The sequence below is a fragment of the Camelus dromedarius genome, chromosome 29 (assembly GCF_036321535.1).
Source record: "Camelus dromedarius isolate mCamDro1 chromosome 29, mCamDro1.pat, whole genome shotgun sequence".
In the NCBI taxonomy this organism is placed as follows: domain Eukaryota; kingdom Metazoa; phylum Chordata; class Mammalia; order Artiodactyla; family Camelidae; genus Camelus; species Camelus dromedarius.
This window is the reverse complement of record NC_087464.1, coordinates 2,990,130-3,009,668: the sequence shown is the minus strand read 5'-3', so window position 1 is coordinate 3,009,668 and position 19,539 is coordinate 2,990,130. Positions and strand designations below refer to the sequence as shown.

General features: G+C 39.5%; 1 pseudogene; it reads right to left on the bottom strand.

Annotated features, from left to right (window-relative positions):
- Positions 1-9,675: 9,675 nt before the first annotated feature.
- On the bottom strand, positions 9,676-17,020 carry LOC116149307 (tubulin alpha-1A chain-like; annotated as a pseudogene).
- Positions 17,021-19,539: the final 2,519 nt, after the last annotated feature.

The window sequence follows — 19,539 nt, the reverse complement described above, 5'->3', positions numbered from 1 at the left end:
CTCCTACCCAACCACTCAGCCCAGACAACTCAATGTCTTTCAACTAAGCAAAGCCCACTGTCTTTCATCCAGGATCCCCCCAGTATCTTTTAATTGGGTGGACACTCTTCTAGTGTCTTTTGAATGGGAAGTCAGGTACCTGTTAAATACCAAAAATAAAATTCAGGCTCATCAAACAATATAAGAGAGCTGAGAACAAGGAGAGACTCTACCAAATTTCTCTGGACTCTTCAAGGAGGCTGATGGGTACAAGAGGCCTTTGTTGGTACCAAGCTCTGGTTCCTTGTAGACTTCAAGTGAAGGAGAGAAGTCTGCTCTTGGTCCTTTCTTTGGATGACCAAAACTGTTGACTGAAAAAATGCACAATGTGAGAATTGTGAGTTCTGTTTTATTTGGGGCAAAATGATGACTGTAGCCTGGCAGACAGCTCTGAGGATCTGATCTGAAGAGGCAAGAGAGGAGGAGAGTACACATGTGACCTTGGTGAAGGCAGGTACCCGCAGTCAAGCACACATTTTGGCAGAAGGTTACTGCTAGTCATAAGAATGTTGCTGCTAGTCTTGAAGAGCAAACGTATCCGTTAATGATTTTAGTGTTTTCTAGATATGAGAAATTCAAGAAATAGGATTCATAAAATATTTTCCTGAAATTAACTAACTATCTTTAGGCCTGTTCTGCCAGTTTTTTCCCAGGGCACCTCATTCCTGATCTCTACCATGAACTCCTTTCAAGTTGTGTTGAAGGTCAGTGACTGCAGTGGCCAGTGATTTCATTTTTGTAGAAACAGATAGAAAGTGACAATTCTGTAGGTGACAGTAGCAACCTGAGGGTGAAATGAGAACAAAATGGTATTTGGGAACATAGTGTTTTGTCCACTGGGTTGGGTTTTGTAGACATCTAGATAGTTGCTAGACATCTCCTCATAACTGACCTAATAATTTATCCATGGCCTCCATCAGATTCCATGTCAGAACAAAAGGAATTCTTAAAAGTCTCCTTAATGTATAGTGGTTAAAAGATAATCCTTATTTTTCCCATTTGCCAAAAAACACAGTTCAGATAAGTATATAAAGTACAGATAATCAATTAGACTGTATTACTATGTTTCACTGAGTCATAGATAAAATTTAAAAATGAAATATATAAGAACTCTGCATCTGTCTACGTGATTATGCATGTATTCACATATGTAATGTATATGTGACATTTTCTACCTCTCCAAATTATTTCTAAATTAACTTACAAAATCTCTTAAAAGCTCTATTCAAATTGGCTTAGAGATGAATGAATGCTTCCATATATTAAGTTCCTATAACTCAGAAATATAAAAACCAATCTAATTTCTTAATATCACATGATTTGAGATGATCCTTGTTAAACAAAGCTAGTTTAAAAAATTGTTGGTAAAATAAAGACAAGTAAGTTTTCAGAGTTTTCAACAGTAAATATAATGCAGACATATAAGGGTTTTTTTCTTCCTAGGCTTAACAGTCAAACAAGCTTATAATATCTCTACTAGATGTTCAAGATTATAAAACTATATTATATATATATATATGCAATAAAATATGCAATAAAAATGAATTACCTGACGCATGTCAAGCATGGTAGAAAATCTTTAAAAAATCATTAAAGACACAAGAACCAAATATTTAACTGTTTAGTTTTATAGCCTCTGTGAGGTTTTTTTTTGGATTGTTGCCTTAATTTGTCAGCAAGAAAAAAAGCATAGGATGATGGCTAGATTTGTTTGTTTAACTCATTAAGTTTTCTTGATCAGTTCATATATACTTGTTAAGCACAAGTAAATTAAATAGGTGTAGCTGTGATAAAATATATAAATGAACTTTTCAACAACAATTATGTTTTATACTATAGCTACATATAATAATTTTATAAACATTTTTGGTAACTTGAAACCTTAAAGCTATACTAAGATAAGGTCAATAATGTATATTAATTAGCATATAGGTCATTTCCAAATAAGATAAAATATGGAAACATTAATTATGGAAAAATATTTTGTCTATAATTGCATACTTTGAAAAATGGTATAGAGAAGCTAAATATATTTGGGTCCATTTTCTTTTTTTTTTTTAATAAAATTAATTTTTTTAGAGCAGTTTCAGGTTTACAACAGACTTGAGCAGAAAATACAGATTTCCCTCATAGTCCTCCCCACCCACACATATAAACTCCCCAATCCTTAACATCCCTCATCCTTGTGGTATATTTGGTACAATTGATTAACCAACATGGGCACATTATAATCAACCAAAGTCCAAGTTTACATTAGGGTTTACTCTTGATGTTGTGCATTCTATGGGTTTTGACAAATGCATAATGACATATAGACACCACTATAGTGTCATACAGAATAACTTCATTACCCTAAAAATCCCTTGTGCTCCATCTATTCACTCCTCCCTCCATACCTCTCCCTAATCCCATGGAAACCACGATCATTTTATTGTTTCTGTAGTTGTACCTTTTCCAGAATGTCATCTGGTTGCAATCATACAGTTTGTAACATTTTCAGATTGGCTTCTTTTATTTAGTAATGTATCTTTTTAAGTTTCTTCTATGTCTTTAATGGCTTGATAGATTTTTTTATTACACATATATTTTTAAATTTACATATATGTACTGTTCATTGTTTCTGAGAATGTTTAGAGTTTTAGCTTTTTATACTTACATAGTTAACAAAGGAACAAAGCCAACCACAAGTAAGAATTAACTCAAAAAGATACATACACCCTACTATTAACAGCAACATTATTTATAATTGCCTTGACATGGAAGCATCCCAAGTGCACATCAACAGTTGAATAGACAATGGAGATGCAATGTATATATATTTATATATATAAAATGGAATACAACTCACCCATAAAATAGTAGTATATTTTGCCATTTGTGGTCCTTCATTCACTTTTTTTTTTTTCACTTCAAAACCAAAATTTTATAACTGGTACTAACATTTCCATTACATCAAAAATAACAAAAGACCTAGAAATAAACTTAACCAAGGAGGTTGCTTATACTCTGAAAACCGAAATGACACAAAGAAATGGAAAGATTTCTTGTGGTCTTGGGTTTGAAGAATCAACACTATGAAAATGGCTGCACTACCCAAAGCAATCCACAGATTCAACTCAACACCTTTCAAAATACTCAATACATTCCTCACAGAAATAGAACAATTCCAAAATTTATAAGGAACCACAAAATTCCCCAAACAGCCAAAGTTGTCTTTTGTAGGTCTCTCTCTTTTTTCTCTTTCTTACTTTTCTCTTTTTTTCTTGTTTGATGACTATGGAAGGTCCTTCAGTATTTTTTGTAAAGCTGGTTTAGTGGTGCTGAAATCATTCAGCTTTTGTTTACTGTGAAGCTTTTGACTTCTTCAAGTCAGAACAAAGCCTTGCTGGATAGAGTATTCTTGGTTGTAAGTTTCCCCTTTCATCACTTTACATATATCATGCCACTCCCTTCTGACCTGTAGAGTTTCTGCTGAAAAATCAGCTGATAAACTTGCGAGAATTCCCTTGTCTGTCATTTGTTGCTTTTCTCTTACTAATTTTAATATTCTCTGCTTATCCCTAATTGTTGTCAATTTGATGACTATTTTCTTTCCCATGTTGGGGAAGTTTTCAGTTATTATCTCTCAAAAATTTTTCTCATGTCCTTTCTCTCTCTTCTCTTTCTGGGAGCCCTAAAGTGCAAATATTAGAGCCCTACATTTTGTCCCAGGGTTCTCTTAAGCTATCCTCATTCCTTTGTATTCTTATTTTTTTTTATTTTTTCTGTTCTGAAGTAAGGATTTCCACTTATGTCTTTTAGCTAACTGATCCATTCTTCTGCCTCATTTAGTCTATTCTTGCTTCCTTCTAGTGTATTGTTCATTTCCATCGTTTTATTCTTCAACTCTGGGTATTTTTTTATATTTTCCAACTCTTTGCTTATAACTTCACTTTATGCATCTATACTCCTCTTGAGTTCTCTGAACATCTTCATCATCATTACTTTAAACAATTTCTCAGATAAATTGCCAATCTCCTCATCACTTATTTCTTCTTGTGGCATTTTATCTTGTGCCTTGGCCTGGGAGATAATCCTTTGCCACTTCATATTGTTTATCTTTCTATGTATTTGTGGATTCCTTCCACAGGCTTTGGGATGCTTGTTTTCTTTATTTCTAGTATCTGCCCTTGGTGGATGAGGCTGGACTAGAGGCTCATGCAAGTTTCCTGGCAGAAGGAGCCAGCGCCTTCCCACTGCATAGTGAAGCTTGGCCCTGGACCTCTGGTGGGTAGGGCTGTGTCTAGAGGCCTTTATCGCTTAGGAAGTCTGATGATGGGTGGGGCTGTGATCCCACCCTGTATGTTGTTTGGCCTGAGGCTTCCCTACAGGATGTTGGTTAGGGCTGGACTTGGTACAAAAAATCCAATCAAGATGTCAGCTCCCAGGAAAGCTCATGTAGGTTTACATTCCCAGAATGCCTGCCACCAACTTTTATGGCTGATGAGTGAGGCACATCCATCACTCAATCCCCAGGAGATACTCCAAATCTAGCAGGCAGGTCTGGCCCAGGTTCCTATGAAATCACTGCCTCTGCCCTTGGATCTGGTGCATGTGAGTTTACATGTATGCTTCTCAAGCAAATGGAGTCACCGTTTCTCGCAGCCCCATGGGGCTATCAGAGCCCTGGCCTTAAAAACCATATGTTCTGGAGTCTTTTTACCTTTCCAATGCCTGGATCTCAGCTCGATAGCTTGATGTGGGGCTTAGGGCTTTCACTACTGTGGGAGGGTCTCTGCAGCTTAACAAATCTTAAGCTTGTGGGTCACCCACTTATGGGTTATGGAGCCCAATTGTATCGTGAGCACACCCCTCTTTCCATCCTGCTGTGGTTCCTTCTTTATTTTTCCAGTTGCAGAAGATCCTTTTTTGCTATGTTCCAGTCTTTTTTCAATGGCTGTTTAGCATTCAGTTGTGGTTTCATTGTAGTCACAAGGAGAGGAGAGCTCATGGTCCTACCACTCTGCCTCCCTGACCAGAACCCAATTTGGGTCCATTTTCAAATGTGAGAACTTGTGCTATGAAAAAGTCACCTGCATCTAGATTGTTATGAAGTTATTTATTTATAAATTTGCTTCTGAATAATAGTATGTGCCTGTTAAAAATTGCTTACTTCATAGTTTTCTCTTTAAAAGTAAAGTGACTAATGGTTGAAATTTTATCAGAATTAATAAATCATAGTACCAGAACTAACAAGGTAAAAAATAGTTCCTTATGCAGAAAAAGTAAGACATGATTTTTTTAAATTGATGTATATTTGATTTACAATATTGTGTTATTTTAGGTGTACACTGAGGTGATTCAGATATGTATTTTTTTAAGTTAGAGAAGATTTATCAGAAAGGAAGATTTGAAAACACATCTTGTGTGGTCAGTACTAAGATAGGAAGGGATATTTACAAGGTTTTGAAAGCTCTGTCTTTGAATTAATAGTACCATGATGCAGAACTAGAATTTTTGTTATTCTTTCTCTGCTAATACAAGAAACTTTACTTAGGTTTGAGGTTTGCTCTTGATAAGAAATTGTAAGAAAAGTTTAATCTTTAGGTTAAATGTTTGCCTGGGAATCTAATATGTATATCTTAAAATGTTTTCCTGTAATTTAGATTGTCTTTATCAGATCCTTTATTACTTAAAAAAAAACTGAGTTCTTGATATTAAAAGAGCTAGATATTTACAACTATATAACTTTATATAGTTTACTTTGAAATATTTTTTCAGTTGGGTTATAGAACTTATTGTTTTACAGTGACTGATTATCCTGTTTAATGAAGTGTTCATCCTTTTGACATTTTGGCAGCTTCTCAGAAACAGATTTTAAATACAGGCTTTTTGACTTCAAGCTAACTTTGAGATTTTCCAGATTGTCTCTGGAAAATCTCAGTGTTTGTATCTTATTTTGTAAAAGACAGATGCTAAACTATTTGGTTTATTTTGTATGTTAAATTACCTGAGGTGCATTGTCAAATCAGAAGTGATACATTTGTCAACTCCTTAGTTTTCAGATTCCCATATAAAAATATTTCATGCCACAGAAATAACTAATATCCTCAAATAACTGACCAAATAAACTATATCAGAACTTTAGCCATGGACATTTTATTTGAAATTTTGCTCTTTAAAAAAACAGTTTTCTGGGCTGAAGGAATCTTCCCTTAAATTATTTGTAACATATACCAATTTGGTAAAGTATCCCTTTGTGACCAAAGATGTGACAATTGCTTTTTTTCACTCTACTTCATCCCTCCAGAATTTGAATGCTTATACGTATGGCACTATAGTAATTTGTATAAGTTCAATGAAAAATATCTTCTAATTACAGCAAGACAGAATTGGAAACATTGGTTACATTAAAATAGCTTTAACTAGAATTTTATATTTGAGAGTGTTCCACATCCAATAAGATATGGCCTGAGTGCTTTAAAGAACTAAGATAGAGTTCAAAGAGCCAATACTTAAAATTCCCCCTTTCAACTCTTCTATTTAGCCTGGGCAGAGGACAAATGTATTGAAGACGACAGTGGATAGTTGGGAGATTAACATACTGATGTAACTACTGTACTAAATGTGGTTTTATTGATACAGGATTTTCACACATACTCTGATACACAGTAGTGAGCTGTTGACCTAGCAAATACCTCCCTCACCTTAATGCCTACAACATGCAGTTTCCTTACAGGTGCGAAGCCAGCAATGCACCTTCACTGTACTACCTCAGGGATGTATCAACTCTCCAGCCTTTGTCGCCGTTTAGTTTGCAGGGATGTTGACACTACTTTCTCCCACAAGATATAGCACTGGTCCATTATACTGATGAATTACATTATGATGTTATGCTGCTTGGATCTAGAGAGGAAGACAAGCAACTACTCAAGACTTAATGATAAGACATTTGCATGTCAGAGGTGGAGACTGAATTCAAATAAAATTCAAGGAGCTTATGCTTCAGTACCATCTTGAAGGAGCCAAAGGTGTGGGACATGTCCAGATACCCTTTTTAAGGTAAAGTGTAGATTTTTGTGTCTGTATCCCTTCTTAAAACTAAGAAGCACAACACCCAGTGGGCATGTTGATTTTGAAGGCAACATATTCCTCATTTGGGTGTGTTAGCCAGTCCCATGCATCAAGTGACAAGAAGCTACAAGTTTTGAGGTTGGTTGTGGGGGAGAAGAGAAGGCACTGTAATGGGTCCAGGATGCTGTGCAAGACATTCTGCCACTTGGATCATGTAACCCAGCTGACATAATGGTTCTTGAAGCTCCATTGGCTGACAGGGATGCTATTTGAAGCCTTTGCCAGCCCACAGATAAATCACAGCATAGGTAGTTAGGATTTTAGAGCAAGGTCCAGCTATCAACCTCCAATTAATATTCTCCTTTTGAGAAACAACTCTTGCTCTGTGTCTGAACCTCATGAGAGACTGAATATTAAACCATGAGCCACCAAGACATTATTTGACTGGAGCTACCCAAGTGTTCTCTGACCCAACAAGTCTTAAAGTTGGGCAGTCACAGCAGCACTCCTATGTCAAATGGGAGTGGTAAATATATGATTCAGCCCAGACAGGCCAGGCAGGTACATGTAAGTGACAGGAAGTAGTGGCCTCTCACATACATACCTGTATCCCATAGTGTGACATTCCCTTTGGCCCCTTGAAACAGGAAGAAAAGATGCAAGCTTGTTTACTGATGGTTTTGCACCATCGAGGTGTCACCTGAAAGTGTAGAGCTGAAGTGCTACAGCCCCTTCCTGTGGCTTCACTGAAGGACAGTGAGGATGGACAGTGAATATCTCACCTTTCAGAATTTCAGGCAGTCAGTTTACCTGCTTGTGCATATTGATTGAAAGATAAAATGGCCTGAAGTCTTATTATATAATGATTTGGGGCAGTAGGCAATGGTTTGGCTTGACAGTCAGGACAAAGGGACTTTAAAGGAAAATGATTGGAAAACTGGTAAGAATGAAATTTGGGGAATAGGTATGTGGATTAACCTCTCTCAATGGGGGAAAAAAAAGATACGTGTGTCCCATGCGAATGCTCACCAGGGTTTGACCCCAGAACAATCAAGCAGAGAGGATGACACATTCTGTGGGTATCAGTCAGCCTCTTTTCCTGTCCTTGCCCAGAGAGCTCATGAACAAGGTGGCTGTGGTGGGAGTGACAAGAGTTCATGCATGTCTCATCAAAATGGAATTCCATTAACCATGACTGAGTGCCTGATCTGTCAAAAGAGGGCAAAAGTACTGGGTTTCTCATGTGGCACATTCCAGGGGGTCTTCAGACAGACCCCTGCTGGCAGGTTGATTAGATCAGAATGCTTTCATCATGTGTCATTTTACCCTTGTTGAAACAGACACAGTGGGTCTGGATTTGCCTTAACTGCATGCAGGCTGTTGCCAAAACTACAATGTGGACTTAAAGATGCTTTATCTGTTCTCTGTAGTTTTCTATGAAGGATTGCTTCAGTTCAAGGAACTCACTTCACAGCAAAAAAAGTGAGGCTAGGGGCACATGCCCATTGAATCCACTATCTCACCCTGTTCACCACCATCCTGAAGCAGCTGGATGAATACAACAGGGAAAGGGCCTTTTGAAGACTCAGTTTCAGTGGCACTCAGGAAGGTGGCAGTATATTGCAGGGCTGTGGAAGGTTTCTTCAGGAGATGTCTGTGTCCTGAATAAACTTCCAGTAATGGTACTGTTAATAGGTCCAAGGATGAAGGGGTGGAAATGGTAGGGGCATCACATTCTATATTACCCTTTAGAACTTTTTTTTCTTTTCATTTTCTCACGACATAAAGCTCTGCCCAGCTAGAATTCGTAGTTCCAGGAGAAGGCATGTTTCTGCCAGAAGACAGAGCAATGACTCTCCTGTGTGGAGCTTAAGACTGAACAACTGGCCACTTTGGGCTCCTCATGCCTCTGTGTCAATAGGCAAAGAAGGGAGTTAATGCCCTGTATGGAGTGACTGATTCTGAAAACTGTCACAAGACAACCATACCTGGAGAGTATTTAATGTTGAAAAAACAAATTTATTCACAAGTATAATAATAAGGAAAAAGAAATCTCAATATAGAAATGAGCTCAATGAAGAATAGAGAACTGGGAAGAGGGAATTTAAATCAGAGGAACTCAGTGGGGGTTACTGGATGACATACTACTAATATGAAACAAGCACTAGGGAAATTCTTGGGAAAAACACATACAGGATATTTTTCTGAAGACAAGTCAGAAGGATCAGAAATTATCTGCTGGTGGGAGTGGAAAATGAGAAACCTAATTAGATATAGAGGCTGATCAGACATGCAGGGTGAAGGCCCCATGCAAAACTCAGCAGAATTCTTGTTGAGGATTTTACAAAGAGGTACCCATATGGGCCTAGGCAAAGGTTCAGAGGTCTGATTAAAGTTTGGTCAACCAACTAATCCTTGAAAGGACCCTTTGTAATCTTTTTTTTTTTTAAAGACAGGGAATATTTTATTCAAATCAATCAGAGAAGTGGATATTTGGGTCTATAACAAAGCATTGTGTTTTAAAGCATAGGCCAGTGATTGTAAATGAGAGTGTACATTGTCACATACAAATTAACTGATCAGACCACAACTTTTCAATGTTTAATGTTTCAGAATAAGCTTCCCTGTAAAAGAACACCTTTGTGATATTTAACTTTACTATTTCTATCCTTCTTCCTCTCCCTCTCCTTTAACATAATCTTCACCAACGTACTCATAATCCTTCTCAAGGATAGCCATGTCCTCATGGGCCTCAAAATACTCTCCTACCTCTATGCCTCAAACACATACCAGTGAACAAAAGTACACTTGGCATACATCAGGTCAGACTCATGCTCCAGGTGAGCCCAGGCCTCAGCAATTGCTGTGGTGTTGCTCATCATGCACACAGCTCACTGTGCTTTGGCCAGTTCTCCACCAGGTACCATGATGGGAGGCTGGTAATTAAAGCCAACTTTGAAGTCAGTGGGGCACCATTCCACAAACTGGATGATACACTTGGTTTTGATTTTGGCAATGGCAATATTGACATCTTTGGGAGCCACACCACCATGGTAAAACAAGCAGCAAGCCACATATTTCCCATGGTGATGGTCACATTTCACTATCTGATTGGCTAGCTCAAAGCAAACATTTGTGATCTCTGCTATACAAAGCTGTTCATGGTAGGTTTTCTCAGAAGAGATGAGAGTGGCTTGTGTAGCCTGAGGGAAGTTGATATGAGGATAGGGACCCAGGTAGGCCTGGAATTCTGTCAGATCAGCATTCAGGGTTCCATCAAACCTCAGGGAAGCAGTGATGGAGGATACAACTTGACCTATCATCCCATGCAGGTTAGTGTAAGTTCTGTGCTCAATATTGAGGTTTCTATGACAGATATTATAGATGGCCTCACTGTCTACCATGAAGGCATAATCAGAGTGTTTCAGGGTGGTTTGGGTTTTGAGGATGGAGTTGTAGTTCTCAACTACATCTGTGGAAACCTGGGAGACTGGGTACATGGAGAACTCCAGCTTGGACTTCTTGCCTTAATTGACAGAGAGATGTTCCATCAGCAGGGAGGTGAGCCCAGAACAAGTTCCCCCACTGAAGCTGTGGAAAGCCAAGAAGCCCTGAAGACCTGTGCACTGGTCTGCCAGTTTCTGAATTCAGTTCAAGAAGAGGTCAATGATCTCCTTGCCAATGGTGTACTGAAAATGGGCATAGATATTAGCAGCATCTTCTTTGCTTATGATGAGCTGCTCAGGGTGGAAGACCTGGTGGTAGGTGCCAGTGTGAACTTCATCAATGACTGTGGGTTCCAGGTATGCAAACACTGCCCTGGGCACATGCTTTCCAGTGCCTGTTTCACTGAAGATGGTGTAGAAGGACATGACTCCTCCCATAATGGTCTTGTCACTTGGCATCTGGCCATTAGGATGGATTCCATGTTCCATGCAGTAGACCTCCCAGCAGGCATTACTGATCTGGACACCAGCCTGGACAACATGGATGGAAATGTGATCACACATAGTTTTGTGACAGCTGAGCAGATGGCAGAGAGGAAGAAGAGAGGTTGTTGCTTCTTATAGTGTGACATTAATCTTTTTTTTTAATTGAAGTATAGTCAATTTACAATGTTAATTTCTGGTGTACAGCATAGTGATTCAAATTATATATATATATATATATATATATATATATATATATATATATATAGTCATAGTTATGGTTATAGTTTATTACAAGTTATTGCATTTAGTTCCTTGTGCTATACAATAGGAATATATTGTTTATCTATTGTATATAAAGAAGTTAGTATCTACAAATCCTGAACTCTCAATTTATCCTTCCCTACCTCATTTCCCCCTGGTAACCATAGGCTTGTTTTCTATGTCTGTGAGTCTGTCTCTGTTTTGTAAATAACTTCATTTGTGTCCTTTTTGTTTTTCTTTTTGGATTACACATATAAGTGATATCACATGTACTTTTCTTTCTCTTTCTGGCTTACTTCACATAGAATGACGATTTCTATGTTCTTCCATGTTGCTGCAAATGGCATTATTTTATCCTTCTTTATGGCTGAGTAGTATTGTATTGTATATATAGACCATGAATTTTTTATCCAGTCATCTGTCGATGGACATTTAGGTTGCTTTCATGTCTTGGCTATTGTAAATAGTGCTGCTGTGAACACTGGGGTGCATGTGTCTTTTCCAGTTAGAGTTCCCACCAAATATATTTGTCAGGCCCTTTCTTGTTCAAGGAAAGAAGAGAGAGGTGTTCATCTTTCCTCTGAATAATGTAAACTCAGTTCGTGTTCAGACACAATTTGTTCATTAAAAACCAGCTGAATCATCTGTTAAGACTTCTTAGTAGAGTGCATTTGCTGGAGGGTGCTAGCCATCCAGCATTTAATTAAGAGTCATTTCTATGAAAATCAGAGGAAAAAAAAGAGTAATAGTGAAAAAAACTGGAATCCAGAAGGCAGCAAATCAAGAAGAGGCTGGGCTCAAAATGTCTTTAGATAGTGGAGAGAGGGTAGCAGTGGCAATGCAATGGATTTCCCAGTTTTCAGTTTGACTGTCCATGGTGATGGCATCAAGTATTCAGGTGAATTTGCTGAGTGGCCCACACAGCAGCTGACACAAAAGTTGCCTTTTCACAGTCTGTTGTGAATTCCTTGAAGTTTCTGATACATTTTCTAGCTTCAACTTGCCAGGCTTTGGGAAATGGGCTATTTCACTTCACAATGATACCAAGTCATAAGGGAGAAAAAATGGAGGAAAGTAAGAATAATCCAGGATTTGTCAAGGACTACCAAGACGTGTGATCAGACCCAAAAGTGTACATCATGGCTTTCCATTGAATCAAAAATTTACCTCTATTGTCACCACCTCTTCTATCAGAGAGAATCATAGACAAATTTATTTGCAAAATATGTCCAGTCTCATTATACTTAGTGTGATTATTTTTGTAAGTACAGCAAGAATACTGATTGACCACATGGTCTCTTGAGTTTGCTTTGCTGGAACTTTTCATAAGGAACATGATATTACACTTTTAAATGCCTCTTGAGACCATAAAGTCAATCCAAGTGTCTACACTAGATTTTCTCTACAATATCATATCAATTGAGATGATTTCCTCTTTTCTATACATTCCCAAAGTAGTCTTTTTTTAATAGACTATTTTTTAGATCAGTCATATACCTGTCAGTATCTACATATCTCAAACTCCCAGTCTATACCTTCCCACCGCCCTCTATCCTGGCAACTACAAGTTTGTATTCTATGTCTGTGCATCTTTTTCTGTTTTATATTTAAGTTCATTTCACTGATCTGTCTTCTAGCTCTTGGTCCATTCTTCTGACTCATTTGGTCTATTCTTGGTTCCCTCTACTGTGTTATTTATTTCAGTGATTTTATTCTTCAACTCTTTTTAGGTATTCTTTATATTTCACACCTCTACATAAAACTTTGCTCTGTGCATCTATTCTCTTCTTGAGTTCTCTGAACATCTTCACAATCATTACCTTAAACTCTTTCTCAGATTAATTGCCTATCTCCTTATCATTTATTTCTTCTTCTGGGATTTTACCTTGTGCCTTGACCTGAGAGATATTCCTCTCCCATCTCATATCATCTGCCTTTCTATGTGTTTGTGGATTCCTTCCACAGGCTTTGGAATTATTGTTTCCTTATTTTAAGTATCTTCCCCCAGTGGATAATGCTGGACTACAGGATTATACAGGTTTCTGGGCAAGAGGAGCCAGTGCCTGCCCACTGCTGGGTGAAGCTTGGTCCTGGACCTCTGTTGGGTAGGGTTGTGTCTAGATGCCTTTGTGCCTTAAGAATTCTGTTGATGGTTGTGGCTGTATTCCCACCCTGTTTGTTGTTTGGCCTGAGGCTTCCCTACAGGCTGTCGGGTGGGGATGGAACTTAGATCTAATGATCCAATCAAGATGTCAGTGTCCAGGAAAGCTGATGTAGATTAACACACTCAGAATATCTGCCATCAGCTTTTATGTCCCCTTGGTGAACCGTAGGCATCCCCCATGTCCCCAGGAGATCCTCTATATCCAGCAGGCAGGTCTGGCCCATGTTCCTATGACATCACTTCCTCTGTCCTTGGACCTGGTGTAGGTGACTTTCCGTGTACACTTCCCAAGCAAATGTAGTCACTGTTTCCCCCAGTCCCAGGGGGGTCCCAGAGATAAGACCCTCTGGCCTTCAGAACTAGTTGTCCTTGGGTCTCCTCTTCCCATGCTGGACCAGAGCTGGGGAACCTGATGTGGGGCTGAGATCTCTCACTCCTGTGGGATCACCTCTGTGATTTAATTATTTTTCAGCTTATGGGTCACTCATCCAGCGGGTATGGGGCCCAATTATATTACAAGCACACCCCTACTACCATCCTGTGGTGGTTCCCTCTTTTTGTTTCCAGTTGCAGACAATCTCTTTTCCTAGCTTCCAGGATATTTTGCATTGTAGTCACAAGGAGATATAAGCTTATGTTCCTATCATCCTGCCATCTTGATTAGAAATCCTGAAGTTGTCTACATATCCTAAATAGTCTTAGGTTTCTGGGACTGTTGGAAAGTAATTCTTCTTACGATTTCTAAACTGTGAAACCACTTAAGCCTTGTTCAGGCCAGATATTCCAAGGAAGTCTTTGTAAGAATTGGGTCCTTAAAGTCAACCTTAGTTCCTTAAAGTTCTTAGGTTATATTTGGTTTGATGCATATCATTTTCATATATGACATTCCAGTCAAATCCTTGGTATTATAATTAATGTTTCCAATTGTATCATGTTGCAAGGAGAAGAGAATGTTATTATGTTACCAGGAAAAGGGAAATAAGACTTACCTCAGATCTCATTCACTCAAAAAAAAAAAAGAATTTTTTATTAGAGACAAAAACTGTGATATAAGTAAGAATTTTTATTAGTGAATTAAAAAATATTTAAAGTTAGTACACTCCCACATGGTAGCAGGCAATCTGAGAGAGGAAAAATGACACTGTTTCTTGGTTTCCCCTGTTTTTATATCCTGGTTTTGTGATTGATTGACTGATTGATTGAATGACATTTCAAGGTCCCTATGCTCTGGTTGTTGACAGTTCAGGTTCCTTGTGCTCTGGTTAATTAGACAGCACATGTTCCTTGTGTTCTGGATTGTCCCTTTCCCCTTCCTCTCCCCCTGCCCAGTGCTCATTTCTATCTAAACTACCTAACATTCCCCACCTCTAGTCATATGAATGCAAATCTTTGGGATGTAGAGGGCGATGACAGCTCTAGCTGCTTCTGGCTGATCTGGGGCACTGTTGGACCCCATTGGGGTCCCAGACAAGCTGGCTGTCACTGGGAAGGTGGTGGGCAAAGGGCCAGTGTCCACTGAGGGGCTTGCATAAAAGCTGTCTTGGTTGATTGGATGATTGCCTTGTTGTATAGCAATTTGAAGTTTGACTTGGGATGTTGCTTGAAAAGCAGTTGCAGATTGCTAAGAGGTCCACAAGAATATGTGGTTCACATCCATAAAGCAGATCTCATCAAGGTTTTCCTGGGGTTGGTCAGTGAGATCTGTTCTGGCTCCTACAGAAATGGATAGGGTCTCATAACATAGGTGAAAGGGAAGAGACTCGTCTGGTGATGGTAATAGTGTAGCAGGATTGAGTGTCCCACAAACAGAGACACAGACATCTGGGTTTTCAAGCATATGAGAGCCAGAAATGTCCCTTGCCATTTAAAATCTCAGAAACTTGGTGATTAGCATATGCTCATATAGGGTCCCCCAGAATTAGCTTAAAAGTTTCCTCCAGGAGAGTGAAGAGGGCTCCCAACACTCTTAGGTAGGAAGGCCAGCCTCAAGAAGTGGGATCTAGCTGCTTGGAGAGGTATCCCATAGGCTGTTGTGTAGAACCCAGCCATTGGGTAATGACCCCTAAGGCTACCCATCCTCTTTCATGAATGTATAACTGGAAGGGCCTAGTAGGATCTGGAAGCCTCAAGGCTTGGGATCTTATTAGGAGGTTTTTTAATTTTTCCATTGCTTGCTGTTGGGAAGGACCTCACTGGAGTGATACTGAGTCACCCTTCAAACTCTCATACATAGGTTGGTCTATACCAAAGCCTACAGTAACCTGTTAGTCCAAGAAGTGAACTGAGCTGTTTTTGAGCAGTGGGATTAGGGAGTTGCTAGATAAGTTATCTCTTGTTTGACCATTTTTGCCTTGAACCTGGAAAGTTTATATCCTTGCTTGGCCAAGAAGTTGAGTTTGGATTATTATGCTGAGTGGCCTGTTTTTAGGTAAAGATGTAGATAAGTAAGTCACCTATATATTGGAAAATAGTTCCTTTTTCAATCTGTAAGTCCTGTAAATCTTGGGCCAAAGCTTCCCCAAAGAGGGGAGGACTGTCTCTAAATCCCTGTGGTAGTACTGTCCAGGTTAGCTGGCATTGATAGCAATTGGGTGAGTCCCACTGAAAGGCAAATAAATATTGGGACTGGGGACTAAGTGGTATACAAATGAAAGCATATTTGAGATTTAAGGTGGTATACCACTGGGTTACTGGAGGTATGTCCCCCAGTAACACATAGGGGTTTGGAACCACAGGATAAAGAGGTACTAGTGCCTCATTTATGGCCCATAAATCCTGGACCAGTCTGTAGGTCCCATGTTTTAAATGACTGGAAGGATAGTTGTATTGCAGAATGAGAAATTATGTCCCTGCCCAGCCAAGAAGTCAGGTTCTTGGATTGCATATTCTATGGCCAGTTTTTTAGTAAGGCAGCAGATAAGTAAGTCATCTACATATTAGAGAATAGTTCTTTTTTCAAGCTGTAAGTCTGGTAAACCTTGGGCCAAAGGTTGCCTAAATAGGTGAGGGCTATCTCTAAACCCCTGTGGTAGTGCAGTCCAGGTTATCTGTTGTTGATACCCATTAGGTGAGTCCCACTGAAAGACAAATAATTATTGGGATTGGGGACTATGGCATATACAGAAGAAAGCAACTTTAGATTTAAGGCAGTGTACCACTGGACTCCTGGAGGTATGTTTTCAGTAATATGTATCAGTTTGGAACAACTGAATGAAGAGGCACTACAGCTTCATTTATGATTTTTAAATTTGGGATAGTCTATAAGCCCCATCCTTCTCAATGACCAGGATAGATGAGTTGTAGGATCTAGAGGAGAAGGGTCTGGAGAAAGAAGTCAGGACTGAGTAGGTGGCCCCAGTATCCAAAAGGAAATTTATTGTCCTACCTGCCACGTCCATTAGTCCTTATGGCTCTAGCCCTGTGTTGAAGATCTCTTGCATTGGGTCTGTCTGGAGTGGGCTTCTTTAGTCCCAGACAACCATCCACAGGTCGCAGGCTGATTCTCCCCAAAAAGCTGTTTGGCTTGAAGGGCAGAGGGTCACTCAATGACCTTGCTTGTTACACCAAACATAGCAGAACTTGGAAGTTTGTCCTTATGAGGACATTTCTTGGACCACTGACCAGGTAAGCGGCAGATATTGTATTTATCATCAGGCTTGTCTTGGGCTGTTGGTGGCTGAGGACTTAGGGATGGTGGCTGGCCTTGAAGGGCCATAATCATTTGGGTATGCCTAGCCTCTTTCATTCTTTCCTTCTCCTAAGCCTTGGCCTCTTGTACCTGACAGAAAAAAAAAAAAAAAAAAAAAAACCTAGGCAGCAATAGTTAGCATTTATCAAGAGTTACTCTGGGTTCCTGGATTGCCTTTGGAGATTTTGTCTAATATTTCAGCCATATTGGGTGAGGAATTTTTCCTTTAAACAAGGGTATATGATAGAGCAGAGAAGGACATACATTTAAGGGAGTTCCCCTCAAGGAGATGCCGGGGACAGCAGGTTGCTGATAGTAACCTTGACCAAGGTGGTTATTTTGCATTTCTTTAAGAGATCATTGCTGTCCCTCAGCAAATAAAAGATCTGGATAGATGGTATTTTAGACCAGTTCCCTTGGATATTGTAGAAGAGATTAAACTGGATCAAAATGGTTGATTATGGGCTATGATTTTGGCTAATATGTAGCCCATGGGAGTCCCAGAAGGGTCAACTGTTGGCTTTCCATCTGAAGAGCAGGACACTGGGGGAAGGGATGGCTTCAGAGCTCAGCTTCCTGAGGTGAAGCCAACAGGCTATAGTCTGATGTCTCAGTTTTTTGCCTGTAATCAAGAGTACCCTGAAACCATAGACCAAAGAGAGCCTAGCATCCCAGGGTCATTGATCCACAGAAGGAGGACCCAGCATCCCGGCCTCCTCACTGGATGGGAAAAGCAGCCACAGTCTTACCATGTGCTGGGAGTCTCCGCCGTCCAAGGAAATAGTTTTAACCCCACAGGTGGTCAGTGATACAGGAGCAGGAGAGCTGCTTAGCTGGGATCGCCAGAGACAGGGGTAGCAAAAATAGAGGAGTGAGTTAGGGTTAGAGGATCCCCTATTGGATCACCTGAATGGAGAAGGCAGTAGGAGAGATGAACATGAATAAGAATTCCAGCAGCTCAATTTTCTAAGGCAGAAATGCTTTCTTGCCTTAGCCTGTGTCTCCAGAGGCATATGAAGCCAGAAAGGAGTCAGAGGCATTGCAGCCCATGATTACTGTCCATGGTGGTGTTTTCTAGAAAAGGCCACAAGAGACAATGTTACTCAAGTCATGTACAAAATAGGTGGCCTAATACTTGCTGGCCAGTGAATAAAGCAAACAGGATGTGGTTATAAGAGATCCCAGGGCACCATAGGTTAAAATAGTAGTGAAAAGGGCATGGCCCCAGTCACATTTGGAAACTGAGAGTTTTCTTTTAGGTTGGAGAGTAAGTTAATAATAGCCCAAGTGGGAGGCATACTTGTCAGAGTGGACCTTGCATTGACCAGTGGGAAAAAGAGAGATAGAAATTGAAGGAGGGTGTTTTTTAGAAAACTCAATGACAGAGGTCAGAAAACAGAAGCAAGGATCTGCAGCAAAGGCAAAAGACCAGTATATAAAGTTGTGAGTGATAAAATAATTAGTATAAAGGCCTGGTGTGGTGTCTTGGGTCAGCCCTCTACCTCTACTGTGGTTCTGGAGAAAGCCTAGTTATCTCCAGTTGGAGCTCGATGGTTAGCAGGACTGCTGTGAGCAGAGTGCTCTGTGGCAGGTGTGCATGTGGTTGGGCATTGGTGAAGGTGCATGGTCTTAATACCCTCCCACTGCAACCAGAACTTCACAGGGTCTCAGATGGGCCACTCACTGCCTGAGCACACCAGCCTTCTCAGCTGACCCCAGGAGTCTGTACTCTGCTGGCCTCAGGGAGGCAGGGGAAAATGAAGGAAGAAAGATTAGGTTTAAGCATATCATCTGAGTCACGGCACCCAAATTAATGTTGCAAGGTAAAGGGAAATAAGAATTACCTCAGTATTTAGTCAACCAAAAAAAAAAAATTTCGTAAGAGACAAAAAGCATGATATAAGCAAGATTTTTATTAGTGAAGGAAAAAAATAGTGAAACATAGTACACTCTGGAAAATTGGGTGAATCCAAGAGAGGGAAAATGGCGCCGTTCCTTTGTTTTTCCTTTTTTTTATATCCTGGTTTCATGATTGATTGATAACTCAGTTTCCCTGTGCTCTGGTTGATTGACAGCTCAGGTTCCTTGTGCTCTGGTTAATTAGACAACATAGGTTCCTTGTATTCTGGATTGTTTCTTTCCCCTTCCTCTCCCCTTGTCCAGTGCTCATTTCTATCTAAACCAACTAACAATTGAACTTGTGCAAATAGCTATATTGCCATAATTATAAGGATACTCATTGAGATTTTAGAATTCTGGAGGTTCAGATAGGGATAAAAAGTAGTTACCAAATTGCAGAAAGTTACACCTAGCTTAAGATAAAAGGATTTCCTTCAACCTGGGAAAGAAAACTTAAAAACAAAAACAAAAACAACATAAAAACCTAGGGATGTTTCAGAAAT